General features: G+C 43.8%; 1 long non-coding RNA gene across 1 annotated transcript in view; it reads right to left on the reverse strand.

The window, feature by feature from the left end:
• Nucleotides 1-297: 297 nt before the first annotated feature.
• LOC104317544 (uncharacterized) overlaps nt 298-20,097 on the reverse strand; it is a 29,361-nt gene continuing 9,561 nt past the window's right edge. Inside the window, exons 7-10 of the long non-coding RNA XR_011327946.1 lie at nt 19,536-19,646; nt 16,487-16,694; nt 11,128-15,477; nt 298-9,225 (exon numbers count right to left, since the gene is read on the reverse strand). This is a non-coding gene — a long non-coding RNA (uncharacterized lncRNA). The remainder of the gene's footprint in view (nt 9,226-11,127; nt 15,478-16,486; nt 16,695-19,535; nt 19,647-20,097) is intronic.

The following is a 20,097-nucleotide window of genomic DNA, read 5'->3' on the forward strand; positions in this document are numbered from 1 at the left end:
TGCCCACCGTCAGGGCGATGGCTGCTCTCCTTCGCCAGAGCAGGTCAGGACGTCCTCACCAGCAGACTATCTGAATCGCACATCTTCTCCCTGGAGACGCTGCAGTTTGACAGTGAAGTGAGGGACCTGTAACTGACAGTTTGAAGAAGGCCAAGTGTACTTATCTTTACGGACTTTTGAGACCTAGATTTAGAGCAATGGTTTGCTGCTAAAGGATCATTTCAAAAGAACTCTTGCACAATGGTTCCTAGGTCAGGCATCTTCTTTGGACAATGTGCTTCACGCAGCAGGCAATTTGGCTTGGAGTTTCTGGATTCCAGTGAGAACTAAGTGCATTTTAGTGACACTGTGATGAGAGTCATCCTACAGAGAGGTTGTAAAAGTAATTGGGGTGATGCGACCTCTCTTATCTGCAAGAAATGATGAGATGTGACTGTGCACCGAGAGACAGGAGATGAGAGTCCTCCTTCTCATAGGTGTGACACTGTTTGTCAGGACCTGCTTCGAGGCTAGAGCACGACTCATAGGGCAAGAGCTGAATAGCTGTTTTTCGTTTTTCTTTGTTTAAATTCCGTGCCCAATGGAAATTTCTCACAGTAAGAAGGGAGGAGGATGTTTAACTTTGATTGGGTCTATGGTAGATTTAATGTGCATGGAATATCCAGTCCTTGATTCTGTACTTGTCTTTGGCAGTGAATGAATGTCTGTCATTGCAAATGTCTACAAAATTACTATTTTAATGACCTGTTTGCTTCAATTAAGGCCTGGCTATTATCTTTCCAAGAGGCAGAGGGTTGGGGAGGGAGGGATGGAGCGGGAGAAAAAAGCTGATCACTAGGACGTGTGAGCAGAACATTTAAGGGGCCAGCTGAAACCGAGAGTGGATTTGGAAAGGCTGTGTGATGAATCTGTGACATTGCAATATTTCAATCATCACATTTCAGATTCTGGTTCATGCATCATTTGCTATGAAAGTTTTGAGATTTTAATCAGTGTTTCAAGAGTAAATTGATACAGCCTAATCATTCAGAATCTCTGGCAGAAGACCAAAGTGTATTATGTTAAGTGTATGTTATGTATTATAAAAGCTGCTTGCTGAAAATTAATTGAGTATTCCCGTGCTAGATAATGTTTCTCCATTCCCCAGAGCCCATCCCTTTGCGTGCGAGTGTTTTCCCAAGTGCAATGCAGATGCCAGAGAAAAGGTGAATATATAACATATGTGAAAGACTGGCTCAGTTAGACACAGCACAGTATCAAGCCTGCTAACCTCCCTGGCTAGATTGTGGGGCTGTTTATTTGTCTGCATGATGTGTAGGAGGAAAACTGCTGGGTACAAAATGAAAAAAAAAAAAAAAAAAAGTATTTTCCATAGAAGCAAAATATAAGAAAGCCTATGCCATGACTCTAATTCATGTAAAAAATTGGAAATGTGTTTGCATTTCTCCTGATGACTTATGCTGACTTGGCAGGGCAAGCAACCCAAGTAAATGACACAGTTAGCAGCCAGTGAGTCTAGGTAACGGATGTGCCATCATACTGTGTATTCAAAGGCTCAGTAAATGCCCGTGTTAAGCTAGTCCTTCATTTTGTACCTGTGGCAATGCTGATAAAAGAAATGTGTTCAGAGACGAGCGGTTGGGCACACCTTCAATTTGCCAAAAGCCAACAGTGGGTGGCCACCGGCATTATTTATGCTCCGTGCCGACATTTCTGATACAAACCATTTCCATCTGGAGGGGTTGGTTTCTCAGGGGGTCTTGTGCCCCTCTTGCAAAGAGGGGTTGTTTCTGGAGCCTGCCCTAACTACCTCGTACACAGGCAATAGGTTCAAACACTCCTGACCTGAGTTCAAACACCCCTGCTGCCCGATGCATGGCTCTGCGCGGGGGGTCCCCGGCTGAATCCCCCCCCACCATCAGGATGTTCTCCCCAGCACCCTGGTTGAAGCTGTCCTGACTCCTTCGTGGTTTTCAGTCATCCTCAATGTCAGGCACAAGGAGATGGGTGTTCGCTGCCCGCAGCTGGATCTCGCTTCCTCCAGCTCAGCCTCAAGTCCTCCTCCCCATCACACATTCCCTTCCTCTTGCCCACACAGTTATGTTTTTAGAAAGTGGAAAAACATCAACATCCAGAGCATGTGTCCATCCTCTCACCTTCTCATAAGATGTCAGTGCGAGTCCTTTAGTCTGAACTCAGCAGACCAAAGGTTGGAAGCCCATCTGTACCCATCCCGGGCAAGAGCACCCACTCGCTATTGCTCTAAGATCTCCAGCCATGAAGTGAGGAGAAAGGCAGCATTTCTTTCAATGGCTTTGGCTAGGACAACTAGCCTCCCCCTCCAACTGTCTGTCTTTGCCTCTCTGCCTTTTTTAAAGCCCCAAGGCAATGGAAGGAAAGCATTTGTCTGAGGTCACTTCAAATGCTTGTCAGCCAGAATTAATTGTTTCATTCTGCTGAATATTGGGAATTCTTTTCTTTCTGATTCAGTTCAATACATAGGCTCATCCCCAATTGGACAATCAATAATTCTCAGTGGCCTCAATCAAAGCACGCTCATTACCAGGCCTTTTAAGATCAGACGTGGTCCGTAAGATGGAGGAGGGAGATAGCTGGAAGGAGGTCGTCCTTCTCTCCTGAGGAGAGAACATCTCGAGGCACTCAAGCAACTCCTTTCTGCTCAGAAGGTTTGTAGTCCCTTGCCTCCATATAGGGCCTGCTTTGATTAAGACCATCTCCGAAGGCTCAAGAGTACATTTGCTGGGTGCACACGTACCGTATCTCATTTACTGAGCAGGGAAATCCCACATCTGGCTTCCCCCTCAGAGCCTTGTCGTTCTGCAGTCACACATCTGCAGTTGTACCCTCTAGTACTGTCTGACCTCTCTTTCCAAGGACAGCTAGCTGGCCTGTTGTCAGCAGCTTAATCATCACCCGATGGCCACAAAAAAACCCTGAGGGGTTCCTGTTAGTGGGTCCCCTGCTCCCGAACGAGTCCTCCTGCAGTCTAAGGCCGCGGCCATTGCCCCGTCCCCTGACCATCTGATGTGCTGTCTTTAATCACCGGAGACCGTACATGGATGTCCTACAGGACAGGTTTCATGCTCACAGGTGATTTAACATTGCAAAGAAATGCAGCTTAGCTGCCCACTTTTGTAATTAGCAGAAATAATCCAAGCATTTAATCACTAATTCTCTGTTCATAGTGGCACCTTCTGGTAGGACAGTGAGCAGGAAGTAGAAATGGGGTATCCGAGGAAGTAAAACACCCCTAAGGTTCAAAACCGATATCCCCCTTCAACCCTGGGCTTGAAAGTTCTTCCCTTTAGGAAGAAGTGAATGATATGCAACTATGAAATCCTCATCTTCTCCCCTGGTGTCATTTGGACACAGACAACATTCCTCCAAGGATAGGAGGCCAAGCTCTTTTTTTATAGATCATGGAAGAGCTTGAAGAACTTCCTTGGCATATCCTTTAAAGGTACTGTAGTCTTAACACCAGATGCCAGAAGACACAAATGCCTCTGCTTCATTTAACACCTATGTGAAATGGCACAACCAGGCATAAAACCTAAGAAAGAGCTTGAAGTTCTGGGCTGCTAGAGCTGAACATCTCCTTCCTAAAGCTCAGAGTCCATTTCTTCTTTGCTGTCACTGGCTGCTTATTCACCATACAGCTTGTGGCCATCCAACCACACCGGGTCCCATTTGCTGGTCCTTTCCAGAGCGAGCCTGTGAGGTATGTTATCACTGAGGAGCCATGAAGAAGTCAAACAAATGAGCAAACTGTCTGCACTGGGGCATCTCAGAAAGCCTCCTTCCAGACTCCTTCCTCCCCTGTCCCACTGAGCTGGTCCGTAACATGGGAATTGCTGTGATCCACTATAATGCTATTGGCAGGTCTCTTGTTTCTCCAGAGCTCATAACCCACCCACAATTGCCCTATTCCTCTCTTAGCTCATCTCTGCATCTCCCAGAAGCACAAAGAAATGAGATGGCATCGGGACTTTCCCTCTGTCCCCTCCGTATCCTTCACCTGGGCCAGGCTGCTGAATGCCCAGCCTACTGCGGGCCATGACACCCATGAGGGTACATCTACGTGTTGTGGGCTGGGGCACCTGGCTTGGCACACAATTCTGGAATTTGTGTTACTCTGGTTAACACAGCCAGCTAAAACAGGCCACAATAATAACCACAGCTCAGCCCTGCCCTCACTCGGTTTCCAGTCAGGGAGGGTAGAAGCGCACTCATGGAGATCGGACAGCGTGAGTTAATGCTTGCCAGCTCTGCAGGAGCCATGAGCACTTCTGTCCTCTTCTGTCTCCCAGGGATGGGCCTGGGAATGCTTGTGGAACCTTTTCTATGGATGACCTAAGAGAAAGGAAGGGATTGTGGAGGATGAGAGCCCCAGATTTCTCCTGTTCACATCCTGACCTTTGCCAAGTCATTTGGTCTTTCTGTGTCTGCTTCCTCTTGAGCAAAATCAAATGGTTCTTATGCAGCTCAGCAAGGCATCTGGTGCTCCTACAATGAAGGAGCTAGATCGTGTCAAGGAGTAACCAAGCTACTGTGAGCTGTTTATGGGGTCTGACCTTGAGAATGCCTGCAGCAGAAAAGGAAGAAATCACAGGCAAAATATTCAGGCAGGTCTGTGCAGACATCAAGGAGTGACAGAGCCCATCACCGTGAGAATCAAGCAGGTGTCAGGGCCAGAAATCACAGTTCTACTCAATTCTGTAAATTCAGGGCTTCCAACTTTTTTGTTCCCTGTTTGCAGTTCCCTGAAGTTTTTTTAAGGGAAGGACACATTGCTATTTAGTGAATTTAAGTCCGATAACAAGAGGCATTCCTGGTCTCCATAGGTCACAGAGACCCCAGGTTGAAAATATGTGCTGTAGCTGTAAGTAATAACTCTTAGGTACTTGCTGTTCCAGACCTTAGAGGACGACACAATCTCGGTTTCTTAGCCAAAGTATTACATGGGCCACCTACTACCGGATCTCTGGCTCCCCGTGCTTAACTTTGTGCCGCGCTTCACTTGTGAATGAAATCAAGCATAGGGAGCCAAAGACCTTAGTCAACGTTACCTCTGAATCTTCTGTATAGCGCAAAGGGCTTGAATTATGACTCCAGATCCAGCTTGTAGATACCTGCCCTCATCCTGTATGGTTTTTATTAAAATAATCTCTCAGCGAATGTCATATTAGCAAAGCAAAGTTTGGGGGCTCTTTTCTCTTTTAAAGGGCAGTCACTGTGTCATGACATTATAGCTCATCATTATCTTTATACTAGCAGCCAAAGAGAGAGACTCTAGCCTGTATTTGATTTAAAAAAAAATAAGTAATAAAACTTCATCATTTTTCATTTTGGGACTCGATAGCAAAAGCACTGAACACTTCTGTTTACCTTTTATATTACACGGTATTGGCATTCTTAAAGTCTGGACTGAAAACTCATCATCTTTTTTCATTAAAGTGCTCAATATCAGGCTTTCTGCAATTTATTGTTCCTTATTTTCCATATATTATGACAAAACACTAAGCCTAGGATGTCCGTTGCCATTGCTAAAGCTCTGCGTCCTTGTCTGATTGGAAAGCCACTCCTCATTGTTCCCTTTTGTACACTCTCCATTAAGCCAACTGGCTTCAGCTGCTGGCAGATAACAAGTGAGAACAAAAAGAGGTGTTAAAAAAAGTGCCAGGAAAATCTCCAGGCAGTCCTCAGTGTGAACAGATCTAGCTTGTTAGCCACCCCGGGAGAAAACTCCGGTGAAGCTGACAAGCCCCTCGGATGCCTGTGCTGTCCTGTGGGACTCGCTTGCTCTCCTGGGCAGGGCTGGTGCGTTGCATCCAGCTCTGTCCGACAGAGCTGCTAGTTCGCTTCTGATTTCTTTTGTCATCTGCCATATCGCAAGTTCTACAGGTCACATAGCAAAAGCAGCAAAACCAAAAACCTCAGAGCAAAAGTGGGCTGGAAACTTGCTTATGGGAGACAGGGGAAGACAGGCGCAGGGAGGTGGCTTGAAGGAACATATCAGACCAAAGGGGTGAAGTGCGAAGACCTGGGAACGATCCCCTTCTGCTTTGCGACTGTTACCCAGCAGACCAGAGGCGAGGATGATGGGCTGAGGGGAAGACATTGTAGAAGCACAAGGGGTCTGCATTCTTACGTCTTTTTTTTTTTCCCTTGGACCTGTACTGACTCATCTACCTGCATTTCCTCATGAAGCCAATAGCAATTTTACGATGTCCGTAGGAGACTCCAAAGTCTCCAAAAACACTCTTGAAAACTCAGCGATGAAGGTGACTTGTGATTTTGAAGTGAGGCTGCTGCAGGGCAAATGGCTACTGGAGAGGCAGGTGATTTGGCACCAGCAGGTGATGGCCTGTTCTACACAAATTAACTGACACTCGAGTAAGTCATCATCGACCCATAAATGTGTGAACTCTGCTGCGACCAGACCAGATTAGTACTGTATTTAACTGCAGCAGCGTTCAGCACAAATAAGGCCAAAACAGGTTATAAAACTGCTTCAACTTGTGTTAAAGGGTCCCACATAGTGCAAAATTCAAAATCTGGCTTTTAGCGTGGCTTGCTGTGGTGAGAACCTAGTAGTGATGCCCTTTAGCTACGGTTGGCTTTAGCACTAACATAAATCCCCGCTGCCAAGTCCCGTTGCTGCTGTGGAGGTCCACCAGGCTGGAGCACAGCTTTCCACCAGCATTGGTGATCAGGAGCCTTTGCCCCGGGAACGGCCAGGGACCAGGAGCAAACCCAGGTCAGCAAACAAAGCCACCGCTTCTGCCAGCAGCAAGCAGAAGTAAAGTGTTAGGGATGTGGGGAGTCCAGTAGCAAAGACGAAGGGCCAGATTTCAAAGGGACTTTGTTCCCTCACTCCCAGGGCAATCAGGAAGAGCAGAGCACATAAATGCTGTGGGGAAAAAAAATAAATCTGGCCCTCAGGGCGCTATTTACTGTAGCAACCAGATGAGGTATGACCTGGCTTTACTAGGCTCATCTGGATGATCCTCAGCCCACCTCCCTGTGTGTGAAATAAAGAATCAGGACCATTTTAATAAAATGAGCCTTGGGCGTACTCAGTGCCGGCAGTGCCGCTTGTAGTGAGCAGCTGCTCGTCGTCAGTGTACTCCGAAACAGGGACCACCTTGCTGCCCAGGCTTCCTACAGCATCTGCTTCCAGAAGGAGTTAGAGGAATAAAGCAGAGGTGACAACACCTAGTGCCCTGAGGAGACTGGAAAAACAAGGACTCAAAAGAGGAGTGGGAGGGAAGGAAGGCTCTGAAGGAACAGGCTTTCTTACATTTTATTTTCCTTTAACGAGCACAGGCTTGCTTGGATCCTCACATCCACACAGGGGTGTGTGTATTTGCCAAGCTGTGTTTGTGTGTGCAGCTATCACAGAGCTAAGGAGTAATGGGTCCAAAAGGGGATTAGACAAATTTAGAGAGGGTAAATCCATGGTGGCTGTTAAACTTGGTGGTCTGGACACAACCCCAGGCCTAGAGAGCCTTTAAATTGCTGGTTGCTGGAAGCCAGGAGAGGATGCCAAGCGGAGCCTCAGTCTCTGCAGTTCCCATTCTTAAGGATCTTCCCTAAGGATTTTCTACTGGACCCTGCTAGGATGCTGAGCTAGACAGATCTTTGACCTGTCCATGTTCTTCCACTTTCATGTTGTTATTCTCATATGCAATTTGGGCACAAAAGTGGGAAATGAGCTTAGCTGTCCTCCTCGATCCCAGCACCATCCCCAGCGCATGTAGGATCTGCACTCCTCGTGTGTGCTGGCTAAAGGCTGGCAGCTACATGCATCGAGGAGGAATTCATAAATCTGTTACTGTTTTCACACTCCTGAGGTTCAAAACATTGCCTTTGCCAGAAACAATAGCCTTTTCATCTCACTAGATGGGAAGTGGGATCCTGCTGACTCGCTTTCTGCCACGGATGCTCCTGCTCTGTCAGTATTTCACTCTTTCTCTATGGTGAGGTCCCATCCCTGCGTGGAGGGATATATGAGACAACGAACAGGCAGAACGTCTGCATCTGGACAGAGGTTCATGGGCCACTTCACGCTATGTTGCTGACAATTGTTTTCTTTGTTTACTGCAGGGTAGGAGCAAACACCCCATCCATGGGCATTTCAAAGACAAGCAGCTTCACGTGTTGCAGTGAAATCCCCTCCGCTCGGGGACAGAGGTGTGTTAGTCACAGATTTTGTCTGGCTCCCGCTGGCAGGAGGTAGGGTGGTACACAGCCCAAGAAGACACATCTTTCTGTGCGAGCACAGGCTGCCGCATGTAAAGGTGGGGGACAGCCCATATTCCATACCCTGGAGCAATTTTATTTGGAAACGGGGCTCAGAAACAGCCATTCAAGTCAAGTTTCTAAACCTAAATGATTCCTTAGACTTCCCTCTCCTACACCCAAAGAAAGTTTCTATCTGTGCTTCTGACCCATTGCAATGCTCTTCCCCTTCTCCCCCATCCTTCTGTGTGTCCATCTCCTGGTCTGCCCAGACCATTTCAGGACATGTTCCCCTAGTCCTGCTGCTGGGTGTCGTCTCCACCTTCCACTCTCCAAAAATACTAAAGTAACTGAGACAAAGAAAACTTGGGCTCTTATGTCATTTGATAGCCTATTCACGTAGGTTTTGCATTGTGTCCTCCAGTTACAAGTGCTTGGTCACTATCTGTTTTGGCCCAGGACAGTGTTTCCCTGTTTTACATGTATGGTTTCCCAAGCATGGAAAGGCATAGATCTAATTCTATGCCTACTGCTTAAATTTTCCTCTCCACCTACTTTCAAAAGACATCCTCCTATCTCATTTTCATATCATCCAGTGTGCTCACCGACAGCCAACAGGGAAGGGGAAAAGAAGGTATAACTGAGCACTGTGATATAAATTGAATTCCTTGAAGGATTTTCTTTGGGCTTTAAATGAAGAATGGCTGAGTTACTTGACACATCAAAATAAATTGAGCTTGCTACCTTTTCCCAGAATTAGAGCAATATTATTTTATCTGCTTTATATTGGGCCAGCAGGGCCCCTGTACGTGCCTTTCTGCTCAGCCTGGCTGCCGTGAGGCTTTGATTTCATCCTCAGTTTCATGCAGATTCTTTCTCAAAAAACATGTGGCCCTTTTACCTTTCACTTCCTCTTCAGTTTCTCTTCTTTCATGTGTTTTGAAGTTTTGATTTGGCAGAGCTCTGCACAAGAGAAAATGTGGAAGTTGGGAGAAGGAAGCCTAAGGCAACATAAGGATCAAGAATTATCAAAAGGAAATTAAAACCTGCTATGACAGTGCAGCCTCATTAGAGCTGGGGACATTTCCATGGCCAGAACAATGGTCCCCAAGGCAAGAGCTGATTGTTCTAGGTGAGTTTGTGCTGTAATTGGTTCTGGGTATAAACAGCTCCCTGCGTACTATGTCCTTTTATACAGCATGGCATAAAAGCACCTAATAATGTCAGCCCCAATCCTGCAAGCAGTCAAAATGCCACAGATTGCTACTTCTGGTAAGGATCTACCTGCACTAGAAGAGATATCCAAAGCTCAGTTACTCTGAGAAAAGACACCAAAAAGCTGGATGGAGGATGTTCCCTGGATATTCAACAGCTGTACAAATGAATTCAAACAGAAAAACCCTCAAAAAAACTAGTTCATAATGTACAGCACATGGACAGACAGCTAAAGCACATGGAGCTCTCCTGCCTCCCACCCCGTACATGGGTAGCACTCTGCCCAGGCACATCATATTGCAGGACTGGGGCTCAGCGAAGCCTTCTGTAATGGCATATTTCGTTTAAGCATCCAAATTTCACACATCAACAAAAACAAAACAAGAAAACTGGAAAAATGAGCCTGTTGAAAAAATAGTGTGAGGGTCCTTATTTATGGCTTCTGGTCTGATTTGCTCTGTTTTTACCATGAAATCTTTTTCGTGAATGCCAGCTCTGCAACCACTCGGCCTCTGCTCTTTTCTGGCTCATGCATCATCACCAGAAATAAAAAATCCTGCAACTGGAACTTACAATTCCACTGTGAGGCATGAATCAGAAAGGAATCCAGAGTTCTCTCCTACAGCTCCATTAGCTCTGCAGTGCTAATAAAAATTATTTGTTGCTAGCAATTTTTTTGAGCAGAACAGAGCTTTGCAAGACTTCCCAGAAAGGGATCTGCTCTAGGCATTTAAGACTTCATTTGCACACTTATTTTGCTGTTTGTTATTGCACTTTACAGTAGTTATTGATGGTGTGAAATATGTGAAGGTGTTACATGTAGAGCACAGCAAACAGCATTTCGTGACTCTGTATTTAATGAGTATTTCTGTCTGTTCTCCTGGGAGCATGTGTCAGTAATGCACAATGCAAGTCAAAAAGACTATGGTGCTCAACTCTTAAAATGCATTACAAGAGCATTCTTCCTGCTTTATGTAACAACATGTAAATGACTTGATCTCACAAACTGGGCATTGTTTTTCCTGCAGATAAACCCAGAATCATTCTGGGTTGCACAATACAAAGTGATGCCCAAAGTAACTAGGGGGTAAGATAGCTATCCGAGAACCTCAGTTTTACACAGGGAGCAGAGCAGACTAGCTTCAATGCACTGTGTCACTACTACGACAACTGCAGAGCAGATTTTAGATTACTGAGGCAAAAATCCCACTAACATCAACAGAAATTTTGCCTGAGTATGGAATGCAGCGTAGGACTCTTTATTTGTTCACTAGGGGAGGAAGTAATGCCACAGTAAGAAAGCTGTTCTTGTAAGTTATTTATTACTGAGTTTGGGGTTGGTTAGGATTTGTGCCAGGTACTAAATCACTGCAGGTCATGGAAATTTTATTTTTAAGTATTGCTCTTTTGGATGCCCCAAAAATTGCTTTAGCTGTGAATTATTCTGAAAGACCATGACCAATAAAAATGTGCGAACCATAAATCAGAGCCAACACGTCCCTGCTGGAGAACCTGAGTAAAAATAGGAAACCAGAATCAGGACTACTAGGAAATAGGTTCCTTTTTCTTCTGCAGGTATGGGTAAGCGTAAATCCTAAGCCCAAGTTTTCACACAGGTTGCCTCAATTATTACACAAAATCTATAGGTACCTGCAAAAAACTCATGTTTATATGCCCAAGCAACTTCTCTGCATCCTCTATATATTTTGCTTTCTTCTCTCCCCTGTTCTGTGCTCTCACTTTATTGCATGGCCACAGAAAGCCTGGTTCCAGCTTATTTGTCCCACATTTAGCACTGCTGTAATGCACCAATCTTGCAGAGCTCCTTCCAAGCAGCACTAGGGAGGACAAGACTGAGATGGTCAAGGACTCTCTAGATCATCTGCAGCTCAACCTTCTCCAGGTAAAAGCCTGAAAAGCAAGAGAAGGAGAGCCTGCCAGCAGAAAAGTCCAATCACGGAAGGCAGTGGATGTTATACCCTTTCCAAGTTATTACTTCACTCAGTACACCCTGTTGCTCTGAGAGCCCATGGAAACCTGTCCAGGCAGGGAAGCACGCTACTGCCGAGAGGTCTGGATCTGTCTGCCAACAATTGCCTCTTGTGCAAGTAAAGCATTTGCGAGGATTTTTACAAGGTGAGGGGTAGGAGAATCTTGCTCCTCCATTTAAGCACCTGGATTTTAGGTGGTGGATGGAAATATTAAGTAATGTGTAAACAATTCTGTTCATATGATGTGTGTCTGTGGGTGGCACTGTTCACACCTCCACTTACAGCTTCCCTTCGTGTCTCTCTTAGACATGCTGGATTGTCCCCGTGAAGCACCTATCTTTTTCAACTGACTCACATGTTGAACTGACTGATCCTAGGGACACTCCCCAAATGAAATCTCCTGTTTTAGATAATACCAAAACATTCCTTGTTGTGTGACTGCTCTAGCCAGAAGTGATGGGGAAGAAAACGCTCAGGTTGGTTTGTGCCATTTGGCACTTCTTTTTCCCTACCTAAAAGCTGCTGAGCTGAGGTGGATGCTCCTGGGAAGACTGTGACTCTCTGTCCATGAAGCTTTGTTGACAGTGTCTCTAGACAAGTGGTACTTTGGCATTTTCTCATCAACAGCCCCAGCCAGCACTGGTCCAGAGCGGATCCCAACTCTGATCTGTCAGTATGAATCAAAAAGGAAATATGATACATCATATCAGCTTCTCATTGTCACCACCTAGAATATCTAGCAGTCCTTCTTGAACAACCATGCCATGCACAACCTTGAACAGGCTGTTCCCCACCTCCCATTCTAGGGACTAAATAACAGCTCACCCCTCCGCAGGAACCTGTGCACTTTCTTGCAGAAACAAGGATATAGCCTTGGGCTGATGACAGGGAGTGCATTGTTTGTAATGAGAAGAGGATGATGATGTGTAGCAGTTCAGCTACTTTCCTATCTTGTGACTGTCACACTTCTGACAGTAATTGGCAGAAGAGAAGAAGGGATTACAGCCTCATTGTACCCATGGCAAACATCACTTTGGACACCTCTCCACCGGACTATTCTCTCCTTCTCATTACCCAGCACACTAAAGTCAGTGTTCTGGTTATATACTATCAATGTTATGCTTTTGTAGCCGGCCAATAAAGAGTTGTAAAATTCCATATTTGCAAAAACCAATTTAACACATGCCCTTGTATAAGTAGCTCTTACAAGCAAGGGACAAGTGCAAAATAAATCATTACATCAATTATTTTGTGTCTGTGCACAAGTTACTAAATGCCTTTCTAGTTATCCCTAAACACAAACAGCAATAAAGACAGAGTTTGTTTCTGAGTACTTGTTTCTCTAAATGGTCAGCGAACTGACTACTTGGCTGCTGTTAAATGCACGTTTTAGTGCGTTACTGGACTCTGGACTGCAAAGTTCTTCCTGCTGCAAAATTAAAGCCCCAAAGCCTGAATTCAGTATAACATTTAACATGAATGTTAACCTGAAGTGCAAGTATGTTGACCTTCACTGGAACTTGAGGTCTTGCTTAAATCTACCAATATATAACATCTATTTCAAAGCAAGAATTCAGTCATCCCTACCTGAATGGGCTCCTCAACCATGGGGTTCATGATCTCTTGGGAGGCAGCTCCCATACCATATGCAAGATTGGCTACTCTTAGTGCATGGCTAGTGATGGGGACTGTGATGCCTCCAACCACCAGGTATTCATCTCCTATTGTTTCATCCTGACAGCAGAGAATTCTACAGTCATAAAATGCCCAATCCCTGTGACTCATTGAAGTCAATGGAAAAGCTCCCATAGATGTGAGATGGACTCAGATAATGGCCCAATCTTAGGAGGTGCTAAATGCATGAATTTCAATTGAAGGCATAGGTGTTCAAAAATTGAAAGGTTAAATAGTGACCCTTCTCATGGATAAGCAAAATTTTTTTATATAATTTCAAAGATTTCTCAGTGAGAAATTTTTAGTTTGGTGGGATTTTTTACATGGACAAATGAAAGGGAAATAATTGAAAAGATCTCTAAGTTCTTATCTCAAAGCATTGAAAAGAGAGAAAGAGTGTCCCTTTACAAGAACTGATGTTTGAAGTTCTGAAGGAACTCTGTCCACCCCAAATTTTCAGCCAGTTTCACTTCCTATGATCACCACAAGTCCTGTCTGGTTAGACAGAAGAAAGCTCATCATAAAAACAAAACAAACAAAAACCACAAAATAAAACCCCAAACCACCAAAGGAAACAGTAATAGAAACACTTTAGTTTATAAATTCTGTGGCCATTGCCTAATCAATCAAACTTGGAATACACTGAATTCAGCATGTTCACTGTTTGGATGGGCTTACAGGCAGAGCAGATATTTGTGAATGTCACAACATCGCTGAAGAGTACTGTGCAGGAATCAAATTCTCCTGAGGAAGAAATCAGCTCTTAGATGTACATTTCTTCATAAAGGCTTCTATTCTTATTTCACTTAGTGAGTAATAGACTTTGACAACAGATTTCTGTAACTTGCCAAAATTCTATTAATTGGTTTAATAGGTGAAGAAAAGCTCCCTGTAAGCATAGGAAAGATTCCCATCTTTCCCTGTTTGGTAGCTGAATTACACTGACTTGTGGTGTGGACATCTCATTCCAAAGTTTCTCTTTAAATCCCAGCCCAAATATTCTAATATCCTCAGCTATGTTGGACAGAATTCGAGTCGTTTCTCTTTTGCACCTGTTTACAGACAGGATTTTTCTGAAGAAGTGCAAGTGCCCAGAGCCACAGAGCAGACCTCATGCTAAACAGCAGAATGAGACCAAAGAAAACTTAGATGCTGTGCTGTGGAGGTGTGCTGTGGAGTCATGGACTGACAACTTGGGGACCTGCTAATAAGATACCTCAGCTCCTTTCTCACTCTGTGATTTTTCCTGCCTAGGGAAAGCAGTGAGCTGGGGTGGGAAGACAAGGGAGAGTGCATTGAGGAGCTGGGAAGGGTGAGGATATAGATCTGCACCCAGGAATTTAGGAGCACTCTTGTGCCTCCCAGTTTAGCCGTAATCAGAGAATCTCTCTGAACCCCTATTTTCAGTGAAGAATTAAAGGCATAAATTTGCAGAAGTAACTCCAAATTCATGGTCACTCTTTTGTGCAGTCACGCTTTGAAGCTCGGAATTCTACTGCAAATAAACACATGTGAAATGGGCAGCGAATTATGTGTGCTAAATGAGGAGCAGTCAGACACCTCTGGCTGGAGTGACTAAAAGGCGCTTGCTTAGCAAGTGTTGGATGGGACTTTGCTGAGTTGGTATATTCCAGATTGAAGACCAAGCAATACACATGCAATAAATGCCTTCCTTTCCTGCTGTGAACTACTTCTACTTCTTCGTAACAAGGTTCTCTTTTAAAAAGCTTCATACGAGTGGTACTCAGGCATGAATTTATGATGCAACTCTCATAGCTGGAGTTCCCAGGCCAGGCCTGTTCTTCAGGTGCAGCCATCTGTTCCCCATCACCATAGCCGTAAGGGTCCCTGATGACGCTTGCGTGCTCTGGGTGTTGTAATTCATCACATAGAGAAAAAGGATACCTTGGGACTGCTCTGGCAAATACACTGTTACAAAGGGAGCTGCAAAGTTTAAGACCGGACATACTAGGAGGACCATAAGCAGAGAAAAAGAAAGGAACCTGCAGTACCTGCATGACCTTTTTCCCTTCCTTAAACTGATTCCTTAAGCTTCCTTAAGCCAATGTGTTTCGACAGCAAGGCATACAGCAAGTCTTTTATGCCTCCAAATTCTTGGAAAAGATCCTGAGCTCTTCCTTTTTCCTCTCCAGCTGGTTTGAAAGCTCTGTCTCTGCCAGGTGCCACTGGTTCATCAGGATAAGGTTCCTTGTCATGTCATGAGGTGCAATGTCAGGGAGTCGCATCTTCAGCTCCTCTAGTTATGCCAAGCTGCAGAGCTTGGGGGAGCACAAGTACGTCATGCATTGCATGGACTCCATCCAGATCATACATCCTTTAAATAAAAGCACGGGTCAATGACACTACCAATGCACATGTTTTTCTCCTTCACACCTTCCCAACCCATGGATTAGTCTGTGATAGAAACAACACAATCTAGCAATGCTTAATATTTTTTAGACACATCTAGTAGTACTTGTCCCAACATACTGAGACACTTGGGAAGGAAAGCTGCAATAATAGGCTACTATAAACAACGAAGTAAAGGCTCCTGCACAGACTGACACACAACCGTGGCTTCTTCTCCTCATACTCATGCACAGAGAGAGCTATACCTCATTAATTGGCAACACTACGCTCTCTCCTTATTTCCATGCCCTAGATGTAGACAATCAGCTCCCCTATGAATTTGGCTGTTGCATCTGGCCACAGAATAGGAGAAGACGATAACTAACCATCTAGGAAGAGCTCTGTACACTCAAAAGGCTTGCTAGGAAACATATCCCACCCTTGCTGCAACCAGTCATCTCCCATCCCTGCCCTACGACACAACAAATGCAGGACTTGTTTCATGGAGCAGAACTAAAGACACTTGGAAGGTTTTCCAGACATTTTAACAAACAACTGTCATCTTCATGGAGAGATGGACAAAGCATTTCAAAAGAAACTGTCAGGAACCAGGAGGGAGCTAACATCATTGTAATGATGTATTAATGAAAAGATTTTTTAATGTGTTCATTGACAACCCATCCTTGTTTCCACTGAAGTCAGCACTAAAGCTCTCACCTGGACCAGCTATGACAATGCAAAGAGAATCTGATCGTACCAGAAAATGACATTTAGGATCTTGGGTGCTTGGGAATGGAGGGCACTAACAGGAAGAAAATCTCCAGACGAGCTGATATTCTGTATCCCACTTCTTTTTCTATAAAACATATATTCACAAAATCTCAAGTGGCTCAATTTTCTATTTGTTAGTTTGGGGTTTGGTTGTTTGGGTTTTTTTATCTTGTCCTCTCCCTGCTTTCATTCCACAAAGATAGAAGTAAAAAGATACTTCTAACCTTCAGTATGGACTGGTTTCTCCATGATTTAGATGAATTTTCTCCTTTTGCTTTGAGAATGGAATTCGATGACATATTTCCTCCTGCTGAAAATGGGGAAGGTAACTGGTAGGTGGAAGATGGCAAAATATTTATCTAAACAGGTCCCTGGGTTCCATATTGTTGATGTGAACTTCTGAATATTCATATCTGCTTGATTGATCCACAGCTGAAGGAAGGAAGGAAAATTATGAATAAAGATTAAAAAAAGCTCTCTTCAAAAGAAATGTAAGATAATGCCACAATGTGTGTCTGCAGATGTGTGTTTGGGGAGAGAAGGAAAGACTGATATCATGGTAAGAGAGGAAAAGAAAAGGAAAAAAAAGACACACTGGATGATGTGCAACCCTGTTTCTCATCCCCACTTTGGGAGGAGAAGGGACCGCTGCTACTATTATCTTGAGGAAAGATCTCAGGGGGCCAATGTTTGTATCAGCACTGATGACGCCAGATTAAGCCACTTAATGTATGGACATCATCACACTTAATGTAAGGACACTGTAACTCTTAAGTTCCCTCTGTAGTCAAGGGATAAAGACAGTCACTCAAAGAGCCTGATGTGTGCTCTGACCTCCGAACCTCTGAAGAGGGTGTTCTGGAGATCTCCCACTGACTATAGAGGGGTCCTCGGCCGAACAAACTCTTAACTTCTGTGCTTCAATTTCTGACAGATTTGTGACTCCGCAGATGCCAGACTTCTTCAGTCTCAGCCCCTTTCCTTGAGGAACACTAATAATGAAGAACACGAAGCCCCAGTCCCCCAGTCCTGAAGTACATCTCACTTTGGGAATGCTGACTAAGCTGGTTTTCATTTCCCAGGAATATTAACACGAGCATCAAGTCAGCAATGTGGTGTTCCTTGATTTCCAACATTAGGTAAGAAAGAGTCTACAAAAAAACCAAAAATCAGTCTATCTATCTGCATCAATTTCACAGTAGGCTGGGGCAATTTGTGCCAGGTAAGGAGCCAGCCCATAGACTTATTTCTCTGAAATAAAGGTTTAGTTCCACGTTCAACCCAAGTATACTGCCTTACTGCTTCGTCAAACAGAGCGTGGGAAGGAAATGCACAGCAGAATCTTTTGTCTTCAGCCCAAAGCTTCTCTGGATAAACAGGATCAAAAATAAGTCACAAGTTCTCTGTAAAAAAACATAACAAGGCAAAATAGAGACGCTCAGAGCAAGGAGAGGATTTTGAGAGGCATAAGTGGTGCTGAAACAAAAAAAGTCTTGCTGAAGGTGCTGGATGCCTTTCTGATCTTTGCACCTTCAGAAACTTTCTTTATCTATAATAAACTGGTCCCAGAGCATCAGTCAATTAATAAAAAATTATTTTTATTTTCCACAGAACAAACTATCTTAACAAAACTGATTTGTAGAAACTTGCCAAACTTTTCCATGGGGTGATTTTTATGGGAAAATAGAAAATAGTTTTGTTTCAGATTCTCAAGGAAATCTGAACTATTTCAGTGAACCTTACTTTGCTTGCAGAAATGTTTTTGTTACACCTTTCATCAAAAGAATGAATTGAAAATGTGGCTAGCTGTTTTATTCTGGTAAGGAAAGAAACATAAGCTAATGCAGTAGTTTGATATATTTCTATGAAGCAGGCTGGAAGTGATTTTTCTCAGTTCTTGTGACACGGTGCACATACATTGTCTTATTCTTGGTGAATGCAACCTTACCAAAGTAGAAGCAACAGTTTCATACTGGTGTGCCAAGGGAGAGCCATATAGCATCAAAGGAAGATGAAATCTGCCTGCCTGAAACCAGGTACTGTCACGTGCAAACTAGCAATGATCAAATTAATTTTAAATTCCTGAAGTAAATATAAAAGCAAAACATCAGAAAACCTTAGCATGTTGAAACTGCTCTCCAGTGCCAAATTTCTGCCCACAACATGGTTTTATGGAGGCTGCAGTAAGTCCAGAAAACAAGTTTTGTGAAAATGCTGCCAGAAAAAGATCCCACACATAATAATGCAAACATATTTTTTATTGCTATACAAAACTCCTTTGTATAGCACTGGAGGCTACCTCAGTGACTTGTGACATGATGCTTTCTTCATTACAAATATTCTCATGAAAGCAGAAGAGCAATAGTTGCCGTTCATGCAGCTTGGTAGATATGGCAGTAACTTGGCTGCCTCAGCCTATGGAAATTCTGTGGCTGACCAAAGTGCAGTTATTTTCTAATTGCTAGTGAAGAGTTCAAAAAGAAGCAAAAGACAGTCCCCCCAAAAAGCTGAACTGTAGCACATCTCGAACGTATATGAATACATACTGTATATGAATTCTGTCATGTTCTCGATCCATGATCCTTAAAACTGAGATCTTGTCTTTAGCCAGCATATATATATACGTGTGTGTGTGTGTCTGTGTGTGTAAACACTAGTGGTAGCAGAGAGCCATCAGAGGTTCATATCCAAAATCTGAGGAGTTATCATTCTGACAAAGAATGAACTGTTTCTTCCTCTTCATCATCCTTCCAAACATCAATGTCCCATCTGACACCATCTATCAAGGATGTATTGCATTTTTTTCACTTCAGACACTTCTCTGGAAAGCTAACTGAAAACAATTCTTGTCTCCTCCTCTGGTTGTATAAGCAACCGCAGCAATTACATAACTGCTGAAAACCCAACCTCCTTTCAGGACAAAATGTACACAAGATAATTGAAAGAAACAAAAGGAGATCCAGAATATCTACTCTTCCTGAGCAGATAACCCAACGCAGCATACAAATGAAAGTTAAGCAAAAGCTCTACTACAATCAGAAGAAAATAAACTCACTGCATATCATGGTCTGGCTGCATTTAGACAAGAAAACCTCTCCCACCAAATCCAAACTCTGCAATCCTTGCATAAATCAATGACATCATCTTTGGTGACTCACTGCCTACAATATTTATATTCAGCAGGCTGTCTCCCTCGTGGGAAAGTGTCTGTACTGCTGAGACCCATAGCTCATTCTGATCCTTGTACAGGAGGTAAAGAGGATGTTCTCTCACCTTGCCTTAATTTCACACACTTTGCACAATATCCCCGTAGGATTTCTTTTCTCAATTTCATGACAATGTTGAACGGTTCTTTGTCTCCTGAGAAGCTTCATCTTGGGCTGTCTAGGGAATAGCATAGAGAAGAACATATGTGAGTATGCTCATGTTCCTGTGTATGCCATGAATCATCTTGGTAGACTGTTTTAACATGATACACTCAGATAACACAAAGGCTAAAAGATAAGCACTTACTAAACATGAGATGGCAGTGGTGCATGCAATATTCATTTTGCTTCAGTCTGTGAAAGAGTGATGATGCGTTCTTTCATTACATGCTCATACACTCTTTCTCAAATGCTCTCTTACACATTTTTGTTATGTTTTCCCATTATCTGAGCTGGTCACCCCAGGCTCCCTTTATAGTCAATAAGAAGAAACAGGCATTTCTGCAGTGCAATTCATCTCATCTGAAAAAAAGGCATCTAAAATAGGACAGCTGAATCACACTTGAGAAGTACCCTTCAGTCATTTACACCTGTATAAAATAGAGTCACTTGCCTTGATTTAGCTCACA

Source organism: Haliaeetus albicilla, chromosome 15 (assembly GCF_947461875.1).
Source record: "Haliaeetus albicilla chromosome 15, bHalAlb1.1, whole genome shotgun sequence".
Lineage (NCBI taxonomy): Eukaryota > Metazoa > Chordata > Aves > Accipitriformes > Accipitridae > Haliaeetus > Haliaeetus albicilla.